At 40.5% G+C, this 21,129-nt stretch overlaps 1 pseudogene; it reads right to left on the bottom strand.

Annotated features, from left to right (window-relative positions):
• Positions 1-18,399: 18,399 nt before the first annotated feature.
• Positions 18,400-20,237, bottom strand: LOC111815009 (annotated as a pseudogene).
• Positions 20,238-21,129: the final 892 nt, after the last annotated feature.

Here is a 21,129-nt window from a genome sequence, read left to right as displayed (position 1 = left end):
AAATCAGTATCTGAATCCTAATTTCATACTAGCAAGGTAACAGATTCTTATGTGCAGTCTGTTGTAAACCTGATGAATTCAGGAGCTGAAGAAAATGACTTTAGTCTAAAGAAGGCTGTGGGAGGGAAAAAAGGTTTTTCCCACTAGTGCTCTGTTTTAGGATTCTTCCTCTCAGTCATTCACAAATATCTCTGTCATGCTGGGTCTGTAAGCATAAATAGATAAAATTGCTTCTGCCCCTCATGGAGCTTCCATGATGGTGTCAATCATTAAGCAATTAGACACATCTTGACTGGCACCGTGAAGGAAGGTACAGGTGCTATGAGAGGACATCCCCAAGAAAATTACTTTCAGGGATCAAGGAAAACCTCTCTATAAAAGAGTATTTCCGCTAAGTTGAAAAAGTGGGTAAACATTAGCTGGGCAGAAGAATCAATGTGATGGAAGGCATTAGATGCTATCTGCACACTGAGGAAAAGCAATAAGAATAGAGTAGATTGAAGGGGAGGGAAAGGGTATGGCATATGGCGGATATGTAGGGTGTGGTGGGTTATGCATGTACTTCTTAAGGACCTGCACTTCTATTTGAATAACTTGTGTTTATAAGAGTGTCTAATTGCCCTAAAGAGAGTAGAAAGAAAACAGTACAAACAGAAACCAATCAGAATGATGGCAGTACTTCAGGGAACAAGTGATGGCTGCTTGGATTTGGGAACAAACAGTAGTGGAAGATGCAGACTTTTGGTGATGGATGAAGTATTAAAGTGGAAGGAAGATTCTGAGGATGCTCACTCTGGTATAGATCTGGATTGGTGATCATATTTCTACCAAAGCTATAGTTCCACCAGCAAGCATATAATTAAAGTTTAGTGAAGGGCAAAAATGATGAATCAGCCACGGGCTCCAAGCTGGACCAGAAAATAAACATAGGCAGGACAGATTGCTGAAGAGCTGTATCATAGGGTATCCACACTTGAGGAAGAAACCAGCATCATAAGTCATAAACCAACAGGGCATATGAATTGATAATTTCAAAGATGGTGTGGTTGCCTCTAGTGGCAAGACTACTGTGGATAGGGTGAGGTAGTGGTCAGTGCTTCTTCGTTACTCCCAAACTCCTTATTTCCTTTCTATTTGGGCATTTTCATTTGTGTGCTTTAGTGAGAGGCAAGTCACCACCCACTGCTCAACAGGAAGCCAAAGTGTGTCAGACATTCCCTTTCTCTCCATGCCATTATCCAAAGCAAAGACATATCTCTGTCATTCAGACCTTTAAGGAATTTGAGCCTGCAGACAGTGACATGAAGTGAAAAGAGTCTCTATAAATGATTAATGATACTCACAGAACCTGAGTCTCACAACAAGGGCAGTCTAGAGGCAGTATGTTAACTCAACTGTCTCTTAGGCACAATCTCTTCTGTGTTGTCAGCTGCCTAGCTTTCCCTGGTTTCTGCCTGTGTCCCTGGCCAGATTCTCCAAATTTCATAATGTTTCCATGAGCTACTCATGCTCATTCTGATAAATTTCTCTCATACTTTAGTAGAAAAACACAAGTATTTTTGTTTAACCAAAAATATAGACTGGTACAGTGGTACTATAGGAAGGGGTCGGTAACATAGAAAAAAAGCAAAAGTCCCTAGAAGTGAAGAGATTATGCCACCTCAGAAGAGACCATTGTTGTAGACTCTGCAGTTTAGAGAGCTGTCTATAAAACACGTGTGTGTACAAACATCAAACTTATGAAAGGCCAAACAAACCATTAAGGTCATTAATATGATCACTAATCATAATATGGCAACTTGGGTGGGTTAAGAAATGTGGAGCAGATACAATTCTGAGTGTGTCTGTGAATGACTGACATATAAATCAGTAAACTGGGTGTGGGAGATACACCCCAGATGTGGGTGGCACAAACCAATGGGTGTGTAGCCTTGGTGGAGTGTTTTTTGGTTTTTTGTGCAGAACCGGGGATTGAACTCAGGGCCTTACACTTGCCAGGAGAGCACTTATTCCACTGAGTCATCTCCCCAGCCCCATTGGTGTTTTAAAGTTGAAAGAAGGAGGAATCATACCTCTTTCTGAAGAGCTCCAGTCTTTGTCATCACCTGTAGGTATCAGTCTCAGTTTCTTCAGCCTTGTATTGCAGACTCACACTGGCGACTGTACAGTGAGCTTCTAGGCCTTCAACCTTGGACTTGTGCTGTACCCTGATCCTTCTTGTTCTGCGGCTTCCATCTTCCTGGCCTCAGCAGCCACTGGATCCTACAGTGCTCCAGTACACATACAGCCATTCTGGATTTTCCCACCTTTCAGCCCACAGATGGCCATTGTGAACTCTCGTGCCTCTGATCTGTCAGCCTACTCATAAATCCCTTGTGTAATCAGGCACAGCTTTTCTGTTGATTCTGTTCCTCTGCAGCATTCTAATACATGGGCAACATGCCTGTTTGGATTTAACACCCAGAGCTGGTGCGACATAACCACAAGCCCACACATCACTCTCACAATCGGCACCAGTCGGCTCGCTGTGATGAATGCTTTTCTACACTTTGCATCCTCAAAACAAAAAGTGAGCACTTCTTGATGCCATGCAGGTTTCTGGGTGGGTCCACCATCAATACATGAGACAAAAGCTGCTTCAGAACACTCAAGAAGGAGCTGAGCAACAGAAATGCTTAACAAGAGAGAGAACAAATTAATTAACTCCTCAAATCTTTTCCATTTGGCATTAATGTGATAGATTCTTGCATAATGAAATATTATTTCCCAGTTGTGCCAAGTGTCCAATTTTGTGTTCTAATTCATGGTCCTGGAGTTACTCGCTTTATTAAGGCAATTTGATTTAATTTAGACAAGATAAATGAGATGCACTGGAAGAGCTAAGCAAAACCAATAGAAGATCCTCAAATATGAGTGAATTGTGGTCTTTAGTGGAAAATCAAATTATTTTGGTACTTGCACTACCTACAGTTATGAACTGTTGCTTGTTAAAGAAAACCAGAGTTTTGAATTTATTTCACCTTTGAAAGGACAGTATTTTTAATTTTTAAGGAAAATATAAGAAGCAAATATTTGCATGACTATGAAGAAGAGTCACATATGGTTTTCCTAAAATGTTCTTTAATTTCTGCAGAAACTATTTTTGGCCATTATGATCAAGACATAATCTGAACATTTTTTAAAATATATTTGGTCTTTACAGGGCCTCACTATGTAGCTCCGACTCATAGTGATCCTCCTGTTTTCATCCGCCCAGTGCTGGGATTACAGATGTGAGCCACTATTCCCAGACACTGTGGCCGGCTCAGCCCACCCTAGGGGCATGGCTGGCATGGCATGTGGTGCTGGGGATCAAACCACAGTCCCTGTGCTTGCCTAAGCAGGCACTTTAGTCTGCTGAGCTTTCTCACTGGCCCCATAATCTGAACATTTTGACAAATTAATATGATAACATGCTGCTATAGTCAATTTTCTTCTTAGTTCATAGTATTAATGATTTGAAGGAAAAGTACTTAAAATATTGCATGGGCCCTGGTGTTGCTTTAAGAGATAGTGAAGCTTTTGATATAGTGGTAGATAGTGACAGTGATTTATGCAATGAAATTAAAATATTTTGTATCATTTTCTGTCATGATAATTGATCATATAAAGCCTCGTTGCATCAGAACATTTGAACATTGCTGTAGTTTGCGTATGTTCCCTAAGGGTCTACATGCTGGAAGCTTGATCCCCCTTGAGGAAGTGTGAAAGGAATCTTTAAAAAGGGGAGCCTCTAACTAGGCATATAGATCAAAGATAGGGTGCTTGTCTTTCATGCATGAAGCCATGGGTTTGAGCCTCCACACTGGGGAAAAGAAAATCGGAAATGTCAAGGTAAGGTCTTGGGGCTGGGGAGATAGCTTGGTGGCATAAGCAGCTGCCTGGCAAGTGCAAGATCCTGAGTTCAATCCCTGGTACCGTATGCCATGCCAGCCCCAGAACTCTGGGTGCTTCATGCTGGCCTTGGAATGGGGCATGGTGGCACACACCTGTAATCCCAGAGCTGTGGAGGCTAAAATAGGAGGATTACTAGGAGTCCAAACTGCGTAGTAAGACACTGATCACAGGAAAAAGAAAGAAGAGAAGAGAAGATAGGAGAGGGGAGGAGAGAAAAAGAGAGGAGAGCCAAGTAAGTCATTTAGGGCCAGCCCTCAAGAAGGTATTAATGTAATTTTCATAGAACTCCAATTAGGGGTGTTGTAAAAAAAACAAACTGGCCAAAGAAAACTAGAGAAAAGAAAAAAAATTTAAAAATCCTGTTTTCTTTGGCCAGAATGAGTTGTTATAAAAGGAGAAAGGTTGAACCACACATGGTGACACATTGCCATAAACCCAGACTCTGGAAGGCTGAGGCAGGAGGATCACAAGTTTTAAGCACAGCCTGGGTAATTTAGCAATTTATTGAGACCCTGTCTCAAAATAAAAACTAAATAATGGGGGACTGGTACTGTATATCACTGCAAAAACCCTGGCTTCAATCCCCAGTTGGGAGCAGGATTACCCCTACTTCCCTTTTGCGTGGGATCTTTCTCTTGCATCTCTCCATGCTATCTGTCATGTCATGATGTAGTCTAGGGGTTTGTCATCAGAGCTCATGGGAGCCACCTGAACCACTGATACTCTGAGCTAAATAAACCTGTTTTCTTTGTAAAATACTCTGCCTCATTTTTATAGCAATAGAAAATGGGGAATTACAAGCACAATTATTAAATTCATGATTAATTTTCAATGTAAATATTGCTTGAATAATTTAATTGGCAGGGGGCCGGGGAGATGGCTCAGTGGAATAAGCGCTTCCCTGGCAAGCGCAGGGGCCTGAGTTCAATCCCTGGTTCCACAGAAAATTAATTAATTAAATAATTAAATAATTTAATTGGCAATTCTAGTTGCTCTGATCTCAGTAAGATAGTTTCTACATTTTAAAATTAATAAGAGTGGTGGGGCACATGCAGCCTGACCACCCCTGGTTGGGACCCAGAAAAGCACCTGTGGGGTTGGCAGCAGTGGCAGGGCACATGTAGACTGACTCCTCCAGTTGGGGACCCCCCAAGACCTGGGCTTGGACACACACACCAACAGTTGGTAAGTCAGATGAACCAGCACTGTGCTTTGGCACACAGTCTAGAAAGGGGCAGGTAGGGCTGTCATTCTTTCCTTTAAAAAAAAATTTAAAAAAAAAATATATATATATATAAAATCTCAGAGGGCTGGGGGAGAGCCCCAGTAATAGAATGCCTAGCCCAGTTCCCACATCGAAAAGCCAAGATGAACCCTATACCCAGAGCACAAATCCCACTTCAAAATTGGCTCGAGTACACAACATATTTCTGAATCAGACTTGGACCTACCACAGAACTGTGAACACCAGATGAATTTTACTTTGTTTATTTTTCCATGTTGTTTGGTTTGTTTTCCTTTTTATGTCTGGTTAAGGTTTTATTTTACTTATTTATTTATTTTGTGGTACCGGGGATTGAAAAGATTTTTTTTTAATTTGATCTGGTCTTGCTTTTTTCTTTTATGCCTATTTCTGTTTTTTGTTTTTAGTCCCTTGTTGGTCTCTTTTTCTTTAATGACTTAGATTTATTACCTTTTATGTTTTCATCTACTTGCCTTCTAACTCTCTTTTGCCAAATATCTTGTTTGATTTTATATTCTCATGTGAATAAATACTGTCTCTTCCTGCTTCACTTTAATGGTCCTCAGTTTCCTTCTTCTTTCCTTCTCTCTTCCAGTTTCCTAAAACCAGGTAATCATCCTATGCCCCTCAAGCCTTGCTCCTACTATACAGGACCTCATTCATTTCTCTATCTTGCCCTAATCCCTCTTAATCCCTCCCTCACAAAAGGGTAATCACTCCACTAAGAGGGAAATCATTGCACATGGTTTCCTGGTATATGCTGGATACTGTTATACAACTGTAGACTTTGCTCCTCTAGTTAAAAGTATCAGGTTAATAGTTACCATAGTTTGTCAGTAGCTAGTCTGCACTTGAAACTATTGTTATCATTAACTCAACTACTTTAGCCAAGACACCACATCTACTATAATGAGATTTTCTCTCTTCTGTGACAACACTGTGATTACATGAGATCATTACCAGCACTATAATCCAGTACCAAAGGCCTGAGTGCTGAGACAAATAGGTAAGAACTTCTCATCCTCAGCACATTGGAAAGGTAGACACAAAGGGCCAGGCAGATAGCTCAGCTAATTAAAGTGCCTGCTTAGGCAGACACAAGGACCATGGTTTGATCCCTGGCATGCTGTGCCAGCCCTGCCCCTGGGGCTAGCCAAGAGACAATTGAGACTGGGCATGGTGATACACACCTGTAATCCCAGCACTTGGGAGGCTGAAAACAGGAGGATCTCTACGAGTCTGATCTGTATAATAAGACCCTGTACTAAATACTAATTTTTTTTTTAAAAAAAAGTAAATACAAAGACCAACAACCACCTACATATAGAATATATCCATGTAGAATAGCTATTTCCTAAGACAGCCTTAGGGGATGAAGCTATATACTGTAAGAAATAAATACCAACACAAAACAAAACAATGCAAAAAAATAGAAAACAAAATGACAAGACACAAGCAAAATGCAACCCCACACTTCCAGTCCTCCCAGAACAAACCCAGAGCGCAACAAATGAAATCAGAAGGCAACCACTGGAAGTTTCTAAAATGATAGCAACACAAGTGAAAAAAAAAATGGAAGAAGCTATGGAAAAAGTAATCTCTAAGACATAGAAGGAAATGGTGATCAAAATGAATGCCATTAAAATACATATAAAACATAGAGGCACTCAGTAAAATGATGGAAGTCATGAAAGTCCAACATAGGAAAGAAATAGAATCAATGAAATAGATACAAACAAGTCCAAAAGATTAAAAACTCTATTGAAAGATTGAATGAAGGTGAGGATAGAATATCAGATCTAGATAGATCGATCGATCGATCGATCGATCGATCTATGGAACACTGGTGCACCAAACTACATAAAGCAAATGTTAACAGACATAAAAAAATAAGCATTAATACAATTGTAGTGGGGGACCTTAATACTCCACTCTCACAAATAAATCAACTAGACCAAAAAAAAAAAATCAATAAAGAGATATCAGAGTTAAACCAAGCCTGTGATTAAATGGATCTGGTACATGAGATATTCTCCAAAATAGACCACATACTAGCACACAAAACATGTTCAAGTGAATGTAGAGTAATTGGAATCATTCCATTTATACTATCTGACCATAGCACAATGAAACTGGAAGTCAAAAAGAGCCCACAAAACTACATAAACACATGGGAATTAAGCAACATCCTTCTGAGCAACCAATGAGTCACAGAGAAAATTAAAGATGAAATTAAACAATATACACAATTAAATGATAATGACAATACAACATAGAAGAACTTATGCAACACAATGAAAATAGTCTTATGAGGGACATTTATAGCAATGAACTCTCACAGCAGGAAAACAGAATGAGCTCAAATAAAAAAACCTAATGTTGAACCTCAAACTTCTAGAAAAAGAACAAATCAAACCCAAAACTCATATGATGGAGATAATTATGAAGATAGAAGCAGAAATTAATGTAATTGAGACTAAGAAAATAATACAAAGAATAAATGAACTGAAAAGTTTGTTCCTTGAAAGAATAAATAAATTTGATAAACTATTATCTAACATCATCAAAAAGAGGGAATAAAACAAATTCAAGCAATTAGGAATGAAAAGAGAAATCACAACAGATTCCCCAGGAATCCTAGATCATCAAAACCTTCTATGAGAACTTATATTCTAATCAGGTGGAAAACACAGAAGTGGACACATTCCTGGACACAAACTGCCAAAACTAAATCAAGAAGATATAAAAATTCTAAATAACCCAATGTCAGTCAATGAAATTAAAATGTAATAATTTACCAACATAGAAAAACCCAGGAACTGATGGATTCATTGTTGAATTCTATAAGAAATTTAAAGCAGAACTAATGTTACTAATTTTAAATCTTGCTAAGGAAACTGAAAGAGAAGTGATACTTCCTAACTCATTCCTGGAAGCAGGTATTACTCTGATTCCAAAAATCAGAGAAGAAGTGGACCAAAAACGAAAACTATAGGCCAATCTCCCTAACAAATATAAATGTAAAAATCCTCAAAAAAATATTATCAGGGGCTGGGGAGATGGCTCAGTGGAATAAGTGCTTCTCTGGCAAGCGCAAGGGCCTGAGTTCAATCCCCTGTTCCGCCAAAAAAAAAAAAAAAAGAAAAAAGAAAAAACAAACAAACAAAAATATTATCAAACAAAATATAGAAAATCAAGAAGGTTATATACCATGATCAAGGAGGATTCATTTTAGGGATGCCAGGGATGGTTCAATCTATGCAAATCAATACATGTAATACACTATATTAACAAAACCAAAGACAAAAATCACATGATCATCTCAACAGGTGCAGAAAAAGCTTTTGACAAAGTCCAACACCCAATCAAGATAGCCCTACAGGAAACTGGAACAGATGGTCTTTACTTCAATCTGATTTTTAAAAAAATCTATGACAAAACAACAGCTAGTATACTAAATGGTCAAAAACTGAAAGCTTTCCCTTTAAAATCAGAAACAAGACAAGACTCTCCATTATCACCATATCTATTGAGTATAGTTCTGGAAACAACAATTAGACAAGAGAAAGAAAGAAAAGGAATAAGGCTAGGAAAGAAAGTTAAATTATTGTTTGTATTATCATTATTATGATACTCTTAAATAGAAGATCCAAAAAACTCCACCAAAAGACTTCTAGAATTAACAAGCAAATTTAGTAGCATAGCAGGATACGAAGTCAACACTCAAAAATCAGTAGAATTCCTGTACACAAGCAACTAATGCAGAGATAAATCAGGGAAATCACACCCTTTATAATAGGATCCAAAAAATGAAATACCTAGGAATAAATTCTAATGAAAGAAGTAAAATATCTACACATTGCAAATTAGGAGACTGAAGAGGATATCAATAATGGAAAGATATACCTTGCTCATGGATAGGAAGAACCAACAGAGCAAAGATGGCCCTACTCTCATAACTGTTATACAGATTTAATGTAATCCCAATCAACATACAATAAGCATACCTCACAGAACTAGAGAAAACATTCATAAAATTCATTTGGAACCAGAACACACCTAGAACAGCAAAAGCAATTCTGGGCAGCAAAGGCAAGTCAGGGAGCATCACAATCCCTGACCTGAAATTATACTACAAAGCTACTGTAATAAAATTGGCAAAAAAACAGATCTGATGGTTAGTAGAACAGAATACAAGATGCAGATGCAACTCCAAACATACTAAGCCATGTTATCTTTGACAAAAATGCCAAACAGGGTCACTGAAAGATTGTCTCTTTAATAAGAGGGGCTGGCCAGATAGCTCAGCAGATTAAAGTGCCTGCTTAGTTAGATGCAGGGACCAGGTTTGATCCCTGGTGTGCACTGCAGTCCCCGCCCCCAGGACACACTGAGACTGGCTCTGGTGGTGCATGCCTGTAATCCCAGCACTTGAGAGGTTGAAAACAGGAGGATCACTATGAGTCTGATCTGTGTAGTGAGACCCTGTAGACCCTGAACTAAATACATGAAAAACAGTGCTGGGAAAACTGGCATTCCTCATGCTGAAGACTAAAAGTAGACCCATGTCTATCACCATACACTAGTCAAAGTGTATCAAAGATCTTAATATTAAAACAGAAACACTAAATTTATGGCATACTGAGAAAATAGGCAAAAACCTTGAAGACATAAGTGTAGGCAAAGACTTTATGAACAAATCCCAGAACACGTGGGAAATACTACAAAGAATCAATAAGTGGGACCTCACCTTATTAAAAAGCTTTTGCCCAGCAAACAAAATTACCAATAGAGTGGAAAGACATCCCACAGAGTGGGAAAAATTTATAGCCAGTTGTCTCTAAGACAAAGAATTGAAAAAAAAATCCAAAGACTCAATAAAAAAAATTAGCATCTGAGATATATTCATACTTCTTGGATGAAGAAATACAAGTGGCAAATAAATATATGAAAAAATGTTCAACATCCTTTGTCATTCAAGAACTTTAAATTAAAACAACACTGAGATTTCATCTCACTTCAGAAAGAATGGCTACCATCAAGAAATCAATCAATAGTAAACCATAGAAGGGCTGCAGGGGAAAAAGGAGCCCTTATCCACTGTTGGTGGGAGTGCCGACTGGTTCAACCACTGTGGAAATCAATATGGAGATTCCTCAAAAATTTAGGATTAGAGGTCCTATTCAACCAAGCTCTTCCTCCTGGGTATTTTCCCAGAATAATTGAAAACATCACATCACAGCAATATACGTGCACCCGTATTTATAGCAGCACAATATTTAAGAGCTATATCTTAGAAACAACCCAAACACTCTAGGAATGGATTTAAAAGATGTGTTTTTTAATACAAATATTAGCCATAAAGAAGGATAAACTTTTATAGGTAAAGGGATGCAATTTGAGAGCATACCCGTAAGTGAAATAAATCATACTGATATTTATAAACATCATACTGTTTCCCTAGTGTGAGAAACTGAATGAGTAAATAAGATACAAACTGTTCAGAAGAGATTAGAAACTATAATTGGAAAATAGAGAAAGGAAGAAGGTAAAAGAAAAAAAAATATATATATATTACTTAAAATAGCTATACAACTAGTTTCTCTGAGTTCATTGAAAAGGAAGGTTTGAGGTAACATTGTTCAGACAACATTGCATGCCTATACTTTGTACTCTGAATAACTAATATGAAGATAACTATGTAATATATTAACTATTGTTACAGTCCTACTAGCCTATTTTGAAATTGTTTTATTGTTTATATTTTTTCTGTCTTTAAAATTAAATTAATAAGGGGCTGGTGAGATGGCTCAGTGGTCTAAAGCACCTACTTAGAACAAGCTAAACTAAGCAAAACACAGGGACTGCGGTTCAATCCCCCAGCACCACATGCCAGCCAGTCCCGCCCCCTGGTGGGCTGAGCTGGCCACACACACACAAAATAAATAAATAAATAAATAAATTTTTTTTAAAAAATTAAATTAATAAAACTTAAGTTTAAAAAGGTTATCTAATTTGTCATTACTCTCAATAGAACACAAATTATGAGAAAGTCTTGATTATAACAACATAATTAGTAATTTATCTAAGAAAAGGTAAGAATTAACTTTCATAAAATAAATATAATTTATGAATTATGTATGACTTATTACCTATCCAGCCCATCAAAATAGCATGCAGACATATTCAGCAATAGTTCATCAGTCCCCTTTGATATTTTAGTACAAATATCACATATTTTTACCTATGTTTCTATTTTGTCATGATCTAAAGCTATATTTATCAAGGAAGAAGAGCAGGACATATGTTATTTAAGAATTTAGTGACTGTACAACATTTAAGTATTTGCACACACAGATGAGTTTCTGTTAGGTTTCTTGCTGTAGTTACTAGAAACAGTTCAGAGGACCAGAAAGGCTATCCACAAAGATGTGGATGTTTCCCTCATGAGAAGATAGCAGGAGTTGGGATGGAATAAAAGTAATCCAGTTTATCAGTCAGCGCATACTAGAATAATAGATTTAATGCACAATATATAAATATATATGAATGATTGGTTAACAATGGCCTCCCTGAGTCAGATGTGGAACAGTGCAAAAGGGCTGTCTGCCTGATGGAGATGCGAAAGATCCAGATGAAGGCCTTGAGCTCTCTGTAGCACCCCACGTGAGACCCTATCAGGAAGCCAACAGGTCTGAAGAGGAAGGCGGATGAGTCTGTGCTGGAAGCCAGGAGATGAATCCAAGGTGAAGGCAAAGACTGGAGCTCTTCTGAGGAAATAGAACTGATCCTTCCTTCTTCATTTCCCCATTATACCATTCAGGTGACAAGTCCCCTAGGGGCTTGTGTCTGCATAAATCCCCTCAGCTGTGCTCAGAACTGTGCTGATCCAATTTCGGCTGTTTCCTACTCTAGTTGATACAAGCAGTAAGCTATCGCATCCCAAAATGAAAGTAAGAAGGGTGGCAATGACCAGCAGACCATAAGACAGTCACTCTGAGGAGGTCAGTGGAAAACCCCAGTGATGGAAGCCATGGAGCTCACCAGAGGAAGGAAAGGAATAGAATGGGAGCAGTTATGGGACTGAGGAGGACAATCGCCACCTCCTCATTGGAGGAACACAGGATACAGGAAATAAGTGTTTCCTTGGCAGGCTACAGGGGATGTAGTACATAGATGAGAGCCAAGTTTATGGTAAGACAAGGGGAATATTGGAAGAAAAATACATAAAAGAATGTTCTGGTCTTGGGGCAAGGGTTCTAGAAGGCACAGTGAAGTGGGTAGAATCATGCAGGAGAAAATGAATGAAAGATCATGACAAAGGTTTATAGAGACATTTGAAGATGAGAATTTGGAAGTCTTTGCTTGCATTTTGAGTAATGAAAAGCCACGGAGTGCAGCCAATCTTAATGAAGCCTTAGAGGAAAAGGGTACTCCAGGATACTATAATTTGTCTGTGGCCTACAAAGGACATCCGGCCTGGGGCTGAAATGCAGGATGGCCTTCTTCTATCAGCCAGCACTGTCAGGTGCCATAATATCCATGGCTGGCACCAATAAACACAAGACACCTGGTTTTTCATGGCCAGTCAATCTAGGCAATTCTCATTGGCAGTCCAGATGGTTGGACAAGATGCTTCATGAGCTTGGCACCAGCACACACTGGATCAACCCTGGGTGGAGGCCAGGGTGTCTTTTAAGGCCACACTGAGTATCCAGAAGTAGCTGGCTTATATCTTGCTGTATTTAAGAAGAGGTACATACAAATGATTCGGAACTTCTATTTGTTTCACACTCAATCAGCCTCAAATTGCCTTCCATGCCTCTAGCCCAAAATATTTCCAGCTTTGGTGCAGTGCTGCTTTCTGCCAGTCCACAGGTCAGTTTTGGCAACATCCCTGTTATGTGGTAATTAGTATATGTTTATGGAAATTGCATGTTTTGCCACATCATTTTATATAAATTAGTAGAAAATGGAAAAGTGGATGAGCTTTAAAAAGCCATGAAAAGAATCCAGGTAGACACCATCAGAGGTGAGGCAGCAGGAGTTCTAGCCTCTATCCATCATTCACTGGATTTTAGTTGGTCACTTATGTGTTTAATTGCAAAGAACAGAATTAAGCAGATCTAGTTTTGCACAGTAGAGTGAGAAAGCAGCAATAAACTTCCTTTCAGCAACTTCAAAAAAGAAGAAAAGAACCGAAGTTCAAAGTCAACAAAATATCAATCATTGTCTAAAAGGACTACTGTCATTGAAGATTTTTAAATAGTATAGCTTTTTAGAATGGGCCATGGTCCTATGATGACGTAGACTCATTGTTCAACTTGCATGCATTGAGCTGTCCCAACACTTTGAGGACCCCATTGCCATAAGGAAGCAGAGGCCTTGCCACCTGCCTGGGCAACTAGCAGAGTTTCAGAATAGAAACCTCTTTTCTGGTATGCAATGTTTCTGAGCCTGCAGCCTAAACATCACTTTTGAGGTTTGACAGAAACAGGAACAAGTAGTCCTTTGAGGTGGTTCTATGATTCTAATTTACAGAAGGCAAGTAATAGTTACTGTGCACCTACTGTGTGCTTGCCACATACCAGGTACTTTTTCCATCCAGCACGGGCTGCCCTTCTTCTAGACTCAGAACTACTCTTTAAACCAATACTGAGAGGGAATCTGTCAGCTGCAATGGCCAGAGCACTAGGTAGCTTCTCCATATTATGGAGTAACATAATATCAACGATGTTATGGCTACTTGTATCAGTGATAGTAATAACAGCAAATATGCATTGCCTCCTAACTCCATGCCAAGCACTGCTCTGAGCATGTTCTATGGCTTATTTCATTTCATTCTCATAAGAACCTAGAGGGTAGAGTTTTTGCAGATGAGGAAGCTGATGCTGAGAGAATATAGAAAAATCTCCAAGGTCTGGGATAAGAGTGTAGGGTTAGGGATCTGTAGGCAAGAAAAACAGAATAAGGGCCTCAATAGGTCTTCTCATTAATTCTGACTACAAGGAGTTAAAAAACAAACTTTACTAGAGAAATTCCTCTGGAAAATAGGTCAAGGATGGATGGATGGATGGATGGATAGTGAGAGAGAGAGAGAGAGAGAGAGAGAGAGAGAGAGAGAGAGAGAAGGAGAGAGAGGGAGATGGAGAGGGAGAGGGAGAAGGAGAGAGAGAGACAGAGAGACAGAGAGACAGATAAAGAAAAAAAGAAAGGCACCAAGTGGCCTTGGGACTTTCACCAAGAGACCAGAAAAAGAGCTGCCAGGCAGGACACCGAGAGCCAAGAGCACAAACAACATGCAGCCCCCACCTGCAATAAAACATAGGAAAACAGGTGGGGGTGCTAACTTCAAAGTAGTACGCACTCACATCTATGCTATATATGATCCACTCTAGAGTCACTATCATTCCTTAGAGGGTCATTACAGAGTACAACAGATATCCACATGCCTCCTTACTAACTCGAAGCTAGCCAACAATAAGTTATCACCTTGCCAACTCACCGCCCACCCCAAAGATAAGGCCATAAAACATAGGTCAAGAACAAGAAAGCTGACAGACTGAGAGGACCCGAAGAAGTAACATTAGGCAGAGGTGTCCAGAAGTCAATACAGTTATAGCAAGTTCCAAGTGGTGGGGAAGGGTCTCCCACTCCCCTATAAAAGCAGCCAGGAGCAAAGGGCCCATGGATCCTCCATCTTTCTGGAGCCCCAACTCTGATTCTTTCTTTTTTTTTTCTCCATAATTTTATTGAGAAACAAATAGCAATGAGACAGTTTCAAATCAAATTGGTAGGACAGTTTCAATAATTAACACATTGCATACATTCTTCCTAGTGGTTAACTGTTGTACGAGATGTGGACATGATATCCTATTTACAAACACCATTAGAACAAATCCCTCTATTCTTTAAGAGACTGTAACTATATATCTATCCCAACCACTTTGAATACACAGATACAAAATGGACATTCATTTGTATCCCCTTTTTTTGTTAAGTTCCGTTATTTGAATATTATAGGTGTGTAAACTCAGCAAAATATTCTAAGAGTCCAGTAGCCCATAATAGTATTGGGTCTTCTGCTTCACTGGCAGTGTCAGAAATTGTTGACCTGAGTCCCCTACAGCTCGACATAACAGCATAGCTTTACTTCTTATATTTCATTTTTATACTTTTCTGCTGGATGGTTAAGACCAAGGTAAAGCAGGACCTATGCAACAAGAGTTGTAGCTTTGGGGTTCTGATTCTTTCTTATCAGGGCAGTTATCTACTCCTTTCTTTTCCTCTTTACAAATAAAGTGTCTTCATTTCATTGAACTTTGTCATTGAACTGGGATTCAGAGCTTTATCCACCACAAATGACATCTGTAGTCTCCTAGCCAGGAGCCAGACAAGACGAACTGGAATGGAAGCTTATGAAGTGTTACTCCATGGCTGTCCACTTGGCTACCACACTCCATTCCAGAAGTAGGTCATACATTATAGCAAAATGAAACAGGGTGGCCAGGGTGGCACATGACCCTGGGAAAGCCACACATGGCTGACCACAAGAAGATGGTCACTGCTGGAGGCAAAATCATGCAAGAAAATAATAGCACTTAGATAATACCTCAGAGGGCTGCTAGGTGTGTTAGCCAGTGCTGAAGGCCTATCCTCTTCTTTCAGATATCCTCCTTCCAAGAGGGAGGTCTCCTAATTGCCCCCAAGGCCACAGGTGGCTCAGCTGCTCCCACAGAACATATATTTGTCTCCCTGGCAGTTTATCTCCTTTATTTTCTAGACAATTTTGTCTTTATATTCTCTTTCATTATCCTTTCTTCCGACCTAACTGTGGCCCAGATTCCTGACAACTCTTTCATGTCATGCAGTATCTCAGTGCTCAGGGATACAGAGATGACAGAGTGGCTAGATCATTGGGCAGTACTCACAGCTGGACCTCTTTGGCCATCTTAATGTAGACTGAGACTGGGGTCAGCCAAACCTGGCAAGGTTGCATCCCTATACGATCCAGGTAGGAACTGTTGGTAGCTGAATCAACCCTGACCCTGTACTCGTTGCAGACATCAGAAGAACCTTACATGATGGAGCTTAGTTTGCCTACACCAGCAATGCTGATTCCTTAGGAATGATAAATGACTCAAGAACAAGTTTGGGCTACAATCCTGGCCAATCTCAAGCGGTCCACTAGAGGCGGAGGGATGTGGAAGAAATGTTCTATCCTGGGAGCTAGGAAAGCTTGGGCCTACAGCAACCATTATACAATCAATTGAGAAATGGCCAGAGGCCAACATGCTCAGCTGGCCAAGCAGAAAGATGGAACAAGTCTGAGCCCTTAAAGATGTTTGATAGCAAATTAACCAACCCTGGAACTGCCTTACCCCCATGCTACTTTCATTACATCCAGCTGAAAGCCCGCACTACAACAGCCCAGGAGCATCTGGTGGCTCTTGCCTCCAGCTGGATCTAAATAAAACAGGTCCAAATCTGCTCATAGAGTGTGCTGGAGTCTAGTTCCTACCACCGCAGACCTGTGGGCAAGATGTAAGTGAGTAAGAGGAAAGTTTTACATATAATAAACTTTCCTGGAGGCCAGGAATAGTGTCAAAGCACTTTACAATCAAGCCTAATTGAAAACAACAGCTCTTTAATCTAAATTTACAACATAATCAGCCTTCTGGTTACCTAATTATAATTAAATTAGATTGGCAGTGTATGTCATATATGCTAATTAAAGCACCAAAAGGGAAAGCTGCATTGGTGACTTCTGTGTATGTGTCGGCTCCTTACTGGTGCCCACTGTGAAAGAGCTCCCTAAGCTGCAAATTTGGAGACCTGGGTTCTAGGTCTGCCTCTGCTGTGCATTGTTAGATGACTGCGAGGCCCAGCCTGGTTGTGGGGGCAGTACTCAAAAGGCTTGTAGGCTAGATGGCATAAAAGGGAAAGGGAGGCTCACTTTGCTGCTGCTGCTGCTGCTTGCTGCTGCTTGCTGCTGCTTGCTGCTGCTTGCTGCTGCTTGCTGCTGCTTGCTGCTGCTTGCTGCTGCTTGCTGCTGCTGCTGCTGCTTCCGCTTCCGCTTCCGCTTCCGCTGCTGCTTCCGCTGCTTCCCACCCGCCTTGCTGTGGACCTATTCCTTCTCCGCCATGGCTCTCTGCCATGCCAGCCTGCCTTGGGCACTCCCGACTAGGAACTAAACCTGCACAGACTGTGAGCTGGAATTAACCTTTCCCCCTGTAACTTGTGCATGCTGGCTATTTTGTTCCAGAAATGAGAAAAAAATACCTAAGACAGGAATTCTTCAGGGTAAAATGCCTGGCATGACAGTATATAAAGTGTCATCTAGATTCATTTTGCCCTATTCTTGAACATCACATAATCCAATCATACAATATATATACTTTTGTGTCTAGTAAGAAGTCCATTCTTTTTTTATATTTATACAGATAAGCTTTATTTGAACATCTGGATGAAATGCAACTTTGGTGTCAAACAGGAAAATTTCCCAAGGGATTAAAATTTATTTATTAAACAATAAAACTCTTGCTTCCCTTTGGTCTATCTCTGAATTTGGTCGGTGAACATCTTTATCAGGAGACTTCACCCACCCTCAGCTATGCCACACTCTCTCTCCCATCTGGGTGTGGTACCTCCTCTGTGGAAATCTCTCAAATTGCTTTTAGTGACAAGAGAAGGGCTGCTCATCTCTACTTCATTGGAAGCAAAACCACTTCCTTCAATTCTCTCTCTCTCTCTCTCTCTCACACACACACACAGAACCAGGGATTTAACTCAGGCCATTGCGCTTGCCAGGCAAGTGCTTATTCAACTGAGCTATCTCCCTGGCCCCAAATATGGACATAATTTTTTTTTTAATTTTTTAACTTTTTTTTTTTAAACCAGGGATAGAACTCAGGCCCATGCACTTGCCAGGCAAGCGTTTATTCTACTGAGTTATCTCCCCAGTCCCTCAATTCTCTTTTTGAAAATTGGTTCTGTTTATAAGCAGTACAAGAGAAAAACTTAAGGTTCAGCTTTTAGAAATAAATGTTTGGCAATGCTGGGAAACGAACCCAAAGGACTTAATGTCAGTACACAAAAATGCCAAATAACTTTCTTTTATTTGGTACCAGGGACTGAACTCAGTACCTTGCCCTTGCCAGGCAGGAATCTATGCCACTGAGCTAGCTCCCTGGGCCCTATATTTTTTTAATGCCGGAAACTGAACCCAGGACCTATAATTTCTTTATAGAAAGAACTTGATTTTAATCTTTTCATTAAATAATTACTTACACTATCTCTCCAAAAAGAAGCTGTACAAGCATCTGTAAAAACATTGAAAAGGCACATTAAAATCCTGGGCTGACTGATATAATACATCTGTAATTTATAGCTAAGCATAAAATGTTAAATTCTATGAGTCAGAATTTCTCAATGATTTTGTTAGCATGGAGTGTAGCTCCATGGTAAAGTATATTTTAGCATGTACAAGGTCCTCAGTTTGATTCCTAGCATCAAAAAAAAGAGAATTTTTTTCTATGTTAATCTCAATTCAGCTTTGAAAAACTATACAGGCAGCAATGATATGAATCTGGAAAGAAGAGATTTATACACTAAGAGAGCCTGGCCAGCCATTACGTGCAGCTCATTGAAATGTTCTCTTATTTTTTTCCTTTATATTTTAAACAAAAGTACAAATTTACATATGGTAAAAAGTACATAGTACAGAAAAATCTAAAACAATAAGTAAATATCCCTTTTCCACAACAAAGCAGATTTGATGTCTTCAGAATCCTTGAGCAGTCATGAGTCACTCACAAACTAAAGGTGATCACAGCCTTCTCTTGGCAAATGCTCCTCAGGCCCTCTGAGCTGCGCCGGCTGTTCATACAGCACTTCTGCTACAGGGGAAGCCACGCAGTCTTCTCCTTCATAAAGAAAATGTCAAAGGCAACACGTACACAGTGCTCAGAGTCAGCAAGGTCCAGGGAACACCGCAGATGTCACTGAGCTTCACAGTGCTCCAGAGTCCCAGGTGATCATCTCTCTGCTGAGCAGGAAGGACTTCTGGAGATGCAGCCACCCCTCAGCCGAGTTCTTCCTGAATGCCGCGGATCCTCCTGGCCAGCTGCACATCCTTGGGGAACAAGGAGACTCGGCCAGCGTGTAAGGAGAGGAGGTAGGCATCTTCCAAGAGGTGAACTAAAAATGCTTCTGCAGCCTTTTGAATGGCCAGCAGGGCCTGAGCTTGCCAGCTGAAGTCCACACCACAGGTGAATTTAGCACATATTTCTCTTACCACGTGGCTGAAAGGCTCCTTCCTCAGCAAGAGGTCTGTGCTCTTCTGTAGTTTTCGGATCTCTGGAGCCAGCTGAAGTGCCAAGCGCACCAAGTGACCGCGGCACCTGAGGTGCTCAGCCGGGGAGTCCCGCGGGCGCCTACTCAAGGTCTCTGGCTTGCGGTGCCAGCGCGGGGCCATGGTGGGCAGCGGAGGGTCTCAGAAGTTCATTTCATTTTTGAGGATATTTTATTGCTAAAGAATTAATGAGCTCAAAGTAGGAAAGAGTTTTGACTGTTCAAAGTGTCAAACAAACCTTGGTGCCCCAAGACTGCAGGGGTGTGCGCGAGCTCTGCACACTTCTAAGAAGAACAAACTCCTGAATTCTCACACTAGTTATGGCAGGAGACACTTAGGCAGGAAGAATCTCCCAAAGGTGGAGGCAAGACCACAAAGGCCAGTAGACCCTAAGACCGCCTAGACACTGGGGCTCCAATAGAGGGACTTCCCACTCATGGTCACACCTCCTCAGTGACCATCCAGCAGCCTCCCAGGAGTGGCCAGTACCTGTCTGTCTGCCATTCTTCCACTTCTGAATAGAGTCCATGTTGAAGTCCTGCCATTTCCCTTCCATTGCTGTGTATTACAAGCCCTGTTTAGATGACATGAACTTGGACTTTACGTCACTGATGCAAGAGAAGCAACACTCAAACTGGAGCGTGGACTGCACATCCTTTCAGCTCAATGCTAAGACGTGACAGAGAGGCAAACGTGTGTGCCCTGGAATAGGGACAGGGCCAGAAGTGTGCACAGAGACATCGATCTGGTCACCAAAGATACATGATCCCCTTCCAATGAGTGATGACCGCATCTCCAAGAAGCAAGCAGCAGCTGCCCAGCCAGGGACTGCATTTCCCAGCCCCACTTGCAATAAAACAAAATTGAGGTGAAGTTCTCATAACACAAACAAAGTAAACCATTTTAAAGTGTGTCATGCAGTGACATTTCATACATTCAGTGTTGAACAGCTATCTCCTATATCAAGTTCCAAAATACTGTCACATCAGAGAGAGCTCTATACTTAGTAAGCAGTTACTCCTTATTTCTCCCTCACCGCGGCTCCTGCAACCACCAGTCTGTTTTCCGTCTCTATGGATTCATCTATTCTGAATATTTCTTCTAGAAAGAAATCATTTACTATGTGACCATTTTTATCTTCATTCTTTCACTTAACACAATGCTTTCCAGCTCTATCCATACTGTAGCATGGATCAGCATTTCATTCCTTTTTTGTGAATGAATACTATTACTCCATTGTATGGATATACCACAATTTGTTTATTCATTAATCCATTGATGGACTTGTGGGATATGTCTACCTTTGGGCTATTGTAAATAATCCTGCTACAAATGTTTCCAGGTATTTGTTAGAATACTTGTTTTTCAATTTGTTCATATTGCTTAATGTTTTGATAAAGTCACACTGTCCTGCAGCACCAATCCCCTTGTATTTGGGTGACATGGGATGACCAGTGACTCATTCTCAAGAATAGCAAGTGTCAGAGACTGTATCTTTGTCCTGTGATACAGAAGTGCTTCCTTCCAAGCAGCGTGTTGATGTCAGAGGACCCCGAGGATACACAGAAGGGGATCCAGAGAGCCAGGTCCTCCATGA

The sequence above is a fragment of the Octodon degus genome, unplaced genomic scaffold, assembly GCF_000260255.1.
Source record: "Octodon degus isolate 3935 unplaced genomic scaffold, OctDeg1.0 scaffold00010, whole genome shotgun sequence".
NCBI classification, from domain to species: Eukaryota; Metazoa; Chordata; class Mammalia; order Rodentia; family Octodontidae; genus Octodon; species Octodon degus.
The sequence above is the reverse complement of the archived record's forward strand: the minus strand, read 5'-3'. Positions and strand labels throughout refer to the sequence as shown.